Source organism: Chaetodon trifascialis, chromosome 9 (genome assembly GCF_039877785.1).
Source record: "Chaetodon trifascialis isolate fChaTrf1 chromosome 9, fChaTrf1.hap1, whole genome shotgun sequence".
NCBI lineage: Eukaryota > Metazoa > Chordata > Actinopteri > Chaetodontiformes > Chaetodontidae > Chaetodon > Chaetodon trifascialis.
In genome coordinates, this window is record NC_092064.1 from 5,495,368 (window position 1) to 5,504,491 (window position 9,124).

The 9,124-nt window shown below is 39.4% G+C and overlaps 2 long non-coding RNA genes across 2 annotated transcripts; both read right to left on the minus strand.

The window, feature by feature from the left end:
* Positions 1–900: 900 nt before the first annotated feature.
* Positions 901–4,040, minus strand: LOC139336778 (uncharacterized). The gene is made up of 4 exons (XR_011602492.1): positions 3,989–4,040; positions 3,270–3,331; positions 3,065–3,114; positions 901–2,396 (listed from the first exon to the last, which is right to left on the minus strand). It is a non-coding gene; the product is annotated as an uncharacterized lncRNA (long non-coding RNA).
* A 1,471-nt stretch (positions 4,041–5,511) lies between these two features.
* LOC139336771 (uncharacterized) lies at positions 5,512–8,005 on the minus strand. Its single transcript, XR_011602491.1, has 4 exons — positions 7,950–8,005; positions 7,231–7,292; positions 7,026–7,075; positions 5,512–6,635 (listed from the first exon to the last, which is right to left on the minus strand). It is a non-coding gene; the product is annotated as an uncharacterized lncRNA (long non-coding RNA).
* Positions 8,006–9,124: the final 1,119 nt, after the last annotated feature.

Genomic DNA, 9,124 nt, shown 5'->3' on the forward strand with positions numbered 1-9,124 from the left:
GCGGTGAATCCTGAGAACCTGCTGCAAAAATATTATTATTCCTGAGCAAAAGAGCAGCTGCTAAACTGAAATTGGTTACCCGACAAACAAAAAAAATAAGATACATCTGAGTTACAATGTCATGGATTAAACTTTGCTTTTCAATGTGTCTCTTTGTAATGTTTTTGAAAGCACTCTAAAATACCAACTATATTAATGCAGCATATTTTATGATCATATATGTTTGGTAAGTGGGACGTTTCAAAGGCTATATCACGAAACACTGCCAGAAATTAGTTATGAGTAACAACCGGAAGTGGCTACCTTGACGCAGGGACGCTCCAGACAGACAGACTACAAGTGGCCGAAGGGGTTCACTGTTGAGGCGCGTATCAGCGGGTCGTCCGGCGGCGTCGTTGCCCGAAATTCTCGAGAACGTCAACTGCAATACTAACAATATTTACAGGTTTATGACTTAAAAACGCCTCAGAGAGAATGAAATGAAATGAACAGCAAAAAACTCCACATGTGCCTTTTTTGTTCTATCACAGCTAATCTGCCGTGCCGACACACAGAAATGATTATTCACAGTTTTATTAACCAAACACGGACAACTCGAGGTTATCTAATGAAATCATGGTGTTTGTGAGAGTTTTCAACAAAGTAAAGACAGCAGACGAAGAAAAATGCACTGGACAGCGCCCGTGGTTTGATCCCGGGAAGGGAGAGAGAGCAGCGAATTCTTCAGAGAGAATTGATGTTCGAAGTAACCACTGAGCTAAACCAGTACGTCAGGATCAATGGGAAACTGGTTTTATAAACATGACTCATTCTGCTTCTGTTGCACGACCACAGATATGAAAGGGGATCAACTGCACGAGGCAGCTTTGATTTTTTATTTATTTATTTATTTATTTTTTTGCATTGTACACGCGCGCGCGCGCGCGCACACACACACACGTATAGTGCTGTGCAAAAGTTTTTGGCAGGTGTGAAAAAATGCAGTAAACTATGAATGCTGGGCATCTTCCGATGTCGAAGGGAAATAAGCTTGATGTGTCTTTAATCTGCTGCACTAAGTTTTGGTTGTTTCTCACCCAGTTTTAAGTCTCCTACACAGCAGTTTCTGTTTCAGTTGATGACTGTTTCAACCTACATGTGAAATTGATGATTACGAGCGCCTGTTTGGTACAATACACCTGACTATAATCCTACACAATCCCTGACTTTGTGCAAGTGTACCTATAAGAACTGATGAAGGTTTGAAGGCAAAGGATACTAACACCAAACACTGATTTGATCAAGATTTTTATTTTGTTTGCGCACTTTGCATTTTGTAATAAATAAACATTTATTTAGATTTTGAAAGCATTCTTAGTTTACAGCATTTTCTCACACTGCCCAAAACTTTTGCACAGTACTGTAAATACAGAATATATATAGTATACAAACACACACATACTCAAACACACACACACACACACACACATATGTGTATATACATGTGTATATACGTGTGTGTGTGTGTGTTTGTGTGTGTGTGTATGTATGAATGGAGTTTAAATATTTAATTCATTCCAACTTTTCATCAAATCATTTATTTATACTGCAAGTAAAAGGCACTCAAATCGTACTTCGGTAAAGGAACAAAGGTATTATCAACAAAATATTGAAGTAGCAAAAGTAAAACTACTCATCATGCACTGTTCTTGTTTTATCTTGTAAAGTGTCCTTGAGTATCCAAAAAGGCACTTTTAAATAAAATGTACTATTATTATTATTGTCATCATCACCATTATTATCATTATTATTATAGTCCATGTCGGTAGAACCTAGAGAGATGAGGATGAAAAAACGACAAATGGATGGATGAATAGTATATAACGAAACAGTAAAGGAAATCCACATATACACAAATTTATGAAATTTAAATAAATGAAATAATATAGAAATAAAAAGAGGAAATAAAAAGAGAAACAATAGCATCTAATTGTATCAAAATGTTGAAATAAACTAGATATGTATTTAATATGGTCCAGTTATTTGTTATTTATTTGTTTGAGTATTTATATATGTTTGCCCTTTTATTGCATTCCATATTTATTATTTATCTCACTGTTTTTTTGGAGCATTAATTTCTGTATTGATTTATTAATTCACTGATGATTAGGTCACTTCATATCCTCCATAAAAGCAGCCGTTGCTGAATTAGAGCACCATAATGTGTGGTTGCATCAAGCCTTTCTCACAGCTCTTTCACTTCCTTCACATAGGAACCTCAGCTTGATTCTCCTGCTGCTCACTGTGTCCCTCTGGTGGTCTTCTCATGATATTCTTGTCCTGTTGCAGGAACAGCACTGCAGCTGATGTGGTGATCTGTAGGCCTGTTTGGTTCCACAGTGGACCAGAAAGAAGTCCTGGAGAGAGGGATGAAATGGATGTACTAACAGTCTTTAAGAGAAAGACAGTCAGCAGGTCAGAGCAGAGGGAGAGAAAACACTGTACAGCACCCAGAGTTTGATCTCAGGGAGGAATTGAACCTGAGCATCACATAGATGAGAGGAGCGAAGGAACCACTGAGCTACACCAGCACATGAGCAACAGCAGGAAAACAGACCTTATCAAGGCTGCTGCTGTCTGGCCTGAAGGTCCTAAAGGGACGTTGCTGCACAGAAAAAGATCTACAGAGCTGCAACAGCACTTTAATTCTATTGAAGGAGACATTAGTGTAAAAAGCAGCTATTGTGGTGCAGCTCAGAATCAGAGGGAGACAAAACACTGGACAGCGCCCGTGGTTCGATCCCAGGGAGGGAGAGAGAGCAGCGAATTCTTCAGAGAGAATTGATGTTCGAAGTAACCACTGAGCTACACCAGTGCGTCAGGATCAATGGGAAACTGGATTGATAAACATGACTCAATCTGCTTCTGGTACATAAGAGACATGAAAGAAGAACAATACAAATACATACAAATACCGTAACATTGCTTTGATGCATTTTCAATAACTTTAGACAGCTTTTCTATATAATACGTAATAATTAAGTTAATGAGAGTTTTGTTTGTTTGTTTGTTTGTTTTTTTTTACCTTCCTCGTTGACGGTAACACTCCCATCTGGTTCGGGGCTTTTCTGTTGGCTGCACGAATTGAAACACAAGAGAGGAGTCGTGTTGTGGTTACATTAGCTAATCATTTAACGAACGACTAGTGAGTCAGTGAACTGGTAGTCTGCTCTATCAACGTATTTTTGGTGTTATTAGCTGACAATGGCGCATGTTTCTGCCCCACTCACCTCTTCATTTCTGCCGACAGTCTTGGACGTGGAGACCGCCTTCAGTCGCTCCCACAGCCAGACTGTGAAAGAAGTTCATAAGTTTGACAAAAAGACGGAACAAAATTTGCTCGAAACGGCAGAATGTCGACTATTTGTAAGACTATAAATAACAATGAGCCTCAAGCAGAGGATTAAGCCTTTAATGATGTTAGAAAAAGGTTGTTGGTAGCTAGTCGTCAGGCTGTGCGAGCTGATTCAGGGAGAACGTTACCATGGGTGATAACGGAAACTGTCCGTTTCTGCCTTCAAAATTAAAGCTTTAAATTGGAGCGTACCAAACAAAAAACGCGTGGTTGTTCATATAAGCGAGTACAAGTGGTATTATGGAAGGGCGTTTTAATTAAACTCGAAATAATTCCTACATCTGACTTGAATTATGACATTATACTCTCTCACTCAGATTAATATAAACATATATTTTGCTTGATGGATTTGCACCGGAAACCACGTTTCATTGTAGCGAGCTCGACACGGATCCTGCCTTTCTGCTACATTACCATTCGGCCCAGCGGTTTTACAGATGTTTAACAAAACACTTTCCTTTCCGCAAGCTTTGTGGAAACAATGTCCGTAACGGTAAATACATACAGCGTAAAATGATATTGAATGGGTTACACTATGCACGCACAGCTACATTGTGGTGAATAACGTTTCAGTCTGAACAAAGATCTACTTACACCGCAGTGGTCCCTCCCCCGATATTTGTCAACAGACCAGCGTCGTTGTCGGCTATACGCATGCGCAACAGGAAAATGAAGTTACCTGCTTCCAGATCAGTTCCTAAATCTTGACTTCTATATTGTACATAACAAAGTAAAATTAACATCTGACTCACGGCCTGTAGTTGATAATGCTACAACCTCAGTGGCTGTGAAATACCGGGTTACAGCAGAGACTGACAGCCTGAGTCGTGTGCGGTGAATCCTGAGAACCTGCTGCAAAAAACAAGACTCTTATTATTCCTGAGCAAAAGAACAGCTGCTAAACTGAAATTGGTTACCCGACAAACAAAAAAATAAGATACATCTGAGTTACAATGTCATGGATTAAACTTTGCTTTTCAATGTGTCTCTTTGTAATGTTTTTGAAAGCACTCTAAAATACTAACTATATTAATGCAGCATATTTTATGATCATATATGTTTGGTAAGTGGGACGTTTCAAAGGCTATATCACGAAACACTGCCAGAAACCGGAAGTCCTAAACGGTGCTATCTTGACGCAGGGACACTCCAGACAGACAGACTACAAGTGGCCGAAGGGGTTCACTGTTGAGGCGCGTGTCAGCGGGTCGTCCGGCGGCGTCGTTGCCCGAAATTCTCGAGAACGTCAACTGCAATACTAACAATATTTACAGGTTTATGACTTAAAAACGCCTCAGAGAGAATGAAATGAAATGAACAGCAAAAAACTCCACATGTGCCTTTTTTGTTCTATCACAGCTAATCTGCCGTGCCGACACACAGAAATGATTATTCACAGTTTTATTAACCAAACACGGACAACTCGAGGTTATCTAATGAAATCATGGTGTTTGTGAGAGTTTTCAACAAAGTAAAGACAGCAGACGAAGAAAAATGCACTGGACAGCGCCCGTGGTTTGATCCCGGGAAGGGAGAGAGAGCAGCGAATTCTTCAGAGAGAATTGATGTTCGAAGTAACCACTGAGCTAAACCAGTACGTCAGGATCAATGGGAAACTGGCTTTATAAACATGACTCATTCTGCTTCTGTTGCACGACCACAGATATGAAAGGGGATCAACTGCACGAGGCAGCTTTGATTTTTTATTTATTTATTTATTTTTTTTTTTGCATTGTACACGCGCGCGCGCGCACACACACACACACACACACACACACACACACGTATAGTGCTGTGCAAAAGTTTTTGGCAGGTGTGAAAAAATGCAGTAAACTATGAATGCTGGGCATCTTCCGATGTCGAAGGGAAATAAGCTTGATGTGTCTTTAATCTGCTGCACTAAGTTTTGGTTGTTTCTCACCCAGTTTTAAGTCTCCTACACAGCAGTTTCTGTTTCAGTTGATGACTGTTTCAACCTACATGTGAAATTGATGATTACGAGCGCCTGTTTGGTACAATACACCTGACTATAATCCTACACAATCCCTGACTTTGTGCAAGTGTACCTATAAGAACTGATGAGGGTTTGAAGGCAAAGGATACTAACACCAAACGCTGATTTGATCAAGATTTTTATTTTGTTTGCGCACTTTGCATTTTGTAATAAATAAACATTTATTTAGATTTTGAAAGCATTCTTAGTTTACAGCATTTTCTCACACTGCCCAAAACTGTTGCACAGTACTGTAAATACAGAATATATATAGTATACAAACACACACATACTCAAACACACACACACACACACATATGTGTACATACATGTGTATATACGTGTGTGTGTGTGTGTGTGTTTGTGTGTGTGTGTATGTATGAATGGAGTTTAAATATTTAATTCATTCCAACTTTTCATCAAATCATTTATTTATACTGCAAGTAAAAGGCACTCAAATCGTACTTCAGTAAAGGAACAAAGGTATTATCAACAAAATATTGAAGTAGCAAAAGTAAAACTACTCATCATGCACTGTTCTTGTTTTATCTTGTAAAGTGTCCTTGAGTGTCCAAAAAGGCACTTTTAAATAAAATGTACTATTATTATTATTGTCATCATCACCATTATTATCATTATTATTATAGTCCATGTCGGTAGAACCTAGAGAGATGAGGATGAAAAAACGACAAATGGATGGATGAATAGTATATAACGAAACAGTAAAGGAAATCCACATATACACAAATTTATGAAATTTAAATAAATGAAATAATATAGAAATAAAAAGAGGAAATAAAAAGAGAAACAATAGCATCTAATTGTATCAAAATGTTGAAATAAACTAGATATGTATTTAATATGGTCCAGTTATTTGTTATTTATTTGTTTGAGTATTTATATATGTTTGCCCTTTTATTGCATTCCATATTTATTATTTATCTCACTGTTTTTTTGGAGCATTAATTTCTGTATTGATTTATTAATTCACTGATGATTAGGTCACTTCATATCCTCCATAAAAGCAGCCGTTGCTGAATTAGAGCACCATAATGTGTGGTTGCATCAAGCCTTTCTCACAGCTCTTTCACTTCCTTCACATAGGAACCTCAGCTTGATTCTCCTGCTGCTCACTGTGTCCCTCTGGTGGTCTTCTCATGATATTCTTGTCCTGTTGCAGGAACAGCACTGCAGCTGATGTGGTGATCTGTAGGCCTGTTTGGTTCCACAGTGGACCAGAAAGAAGTCCTGGAGAGAGGGATGAAATGGATGTACTAACAGTCTTTAAGAGAAAGACAGTCAGCAGGTCAGAGCAGAGGGAGAGAAAACACTGTACAGCACCCAGAGTTTGATCTCAAGGAGGAATTGAACCTGAGCATCACATAGATGAGAGGAGCGAAGGAACCACTGAGCTACACCAGTGCGTCAGGATCAATGGGAAACTGGTTTGATCAACATGACTCATTCTGCTTCTGGTACATAAGAGACATGAAAGAGGAACAATACAAATACAAATACATACAAATACCGTAACATTGCTTTGATGCATTTTCAATAACGTTAGACAGCTTTTCTATATAATACGTAATAATTAAGTTAATGAGAGTTTTGTTTGTTTGTTTGTTTGTTTGTTTTTACCTTCCTCGTTGACGGTAACACTCCCATCTGGTTCGGGGCTTTTCTGTTGGCTGCACGAATTGAAACACAAGAGAGGAGTCGTGTTGTTGTTACATTAGCTAATCATTTAACGAACGACTAGTGAGTCAGTGAACTGGTAGTCTGCTCTATCAACGTATTTTTGGTGTTATTAGCTGACAATGGCGCATGTTTCTGCCCCACTCACCTCTTCATTTCTGCCGACAGTCTTGGACGTGGAGACCGCCTTCAGTCGCTCCCACAGCCAGACTGTGAAAGAAGTTCATAAGTTTGACAAAAAGACGGAACAAACTTTGCTCGAAACGACAGAATGTCGACTATTGGTAAGACTTTAAATAACAATGAGCCTCAAGCAGAGGATTAAGCCTTTAATGATGTTAGAAAAAGGTTGTTGGTAGCTAGTCGTCAGGCTGTGCGAGCTGATTCAGGGAGAACGTTACCATGGGTGATAACGGAAACTGTCCGTTTTTGCCTTCAAAATTAAAGCTTTAAATTGGAGCGTGCCAAACAAAAAACGCGTGGTTGTTCATATAAGCGAGTACAAGTGGTATTATGGAAGGGCGTTTTAATTAAACTCGAAATAATTCCTACATCTGACTTGAATTATGACATTATACTCTCTCACTCAGATTAATATAAACATATATTTTGCTTGATGGATTTGCACCGGAAACCACGTTTCATTGTAGCGAGCTCGACACGGATCCTGCCTTTCTGCTACATTACCATTCGGCCCAGCGGTTTTACAGATGTTTAACAAAACACTTTCCTTTCCGCAAGCTTTGTGGAAACAATGTCCGTAACGATAAATACATACACCGTAAAATTAAATTGAATAGGTTACACTATGCACGCACAGCTACATTGTGGTGAATAACATTTCAGTCTGAACAAAGATCTACTTACACCGCAGTGGTCCCTCCCCCGATATTTGTCAACAGACCAGCGTCGTTGTCGGCTATACGCATGCGCAACAGGAAAATGAAGTTACCTGCTTCCAGATCAGTTCCTAAATCTTGACTTCTATATTGTACATAACAAAGTAAAATTAACATCTGACTCACGGCCTGTAGTTGATAATGCTACAACCTCAGTGGCTGTGAAATACCGGGTTACAGCAGAGACTGACAGCCTGAGTCGTGTGCGGTGAATCCTGAGAACCTGCTGCAAAAAACAAGACTCTTATTATTCCTGAGCAAAAGAACAGCTGCTAAACTGAAATTGGTTACCCGACAAACAAAAAAATAAGATACATCTGAGTTACAATGTCATGGATTAAACTTTGCTTTTCAATGTGTCTCTTTGTAATGTTTTTGAAAGCACTCTAAAATACCAACTATATTAATGCAGCATATTTTATGATCATATATGTTTGGTAAGTGGGACGTTTCAAAGGCTATATCACGAAACACTGCCAGAAACCGGAAGTCCTAAACGGTGCTATCTTGACGCAGGGACACTCCAGACAGACAGACTACAAGTGGCCGAAGGGGTTCACTGTTGAGGCGCGTGTCAGCGGGTCGTCCGGCGGCGTCGTTGCCCGAAATTCTCGAGAACGTCAACTGCAATACTAACAATATTTACAGGTTTATGACTTAAAAACGCCTCAGAGAGAATGAAATGAAATGAACAGCAAAAAACTCCACATGTGCCTTTTTTGTTCTATCACAGCTAATCTGCCGTGCCGACACACAGAAATGATTATTCACAGTTTTATTAACCAAACACGGACAACTCGAGGTTATCTAATGAAATCATGGTGTTTGTGAGAGTTTTCAACAAAGTAAAGACAGCAGACGAAGAAAAATGCACTGGACAGCGCCCGTGGTTTGATCCCGGGAAGGGAGAGAGAGCAGCGAATTCTTCAGAGAGAATTGATGTTCGAAGTAACCACTGAGCTAAACCAGTACGTCAGGATCAATGGGAAACTGGCTTTATAAACATGACTCATTCTGCTTCTGTTGCACGACCACAGATATGAAAGGGGATCAACTGCACGAGGCAGCTTTGATTTTTTATTTATTTATTTTTTTGCATTGTACACGCGCGCGCGCGCGCACACACACACACGTATAGTGCTG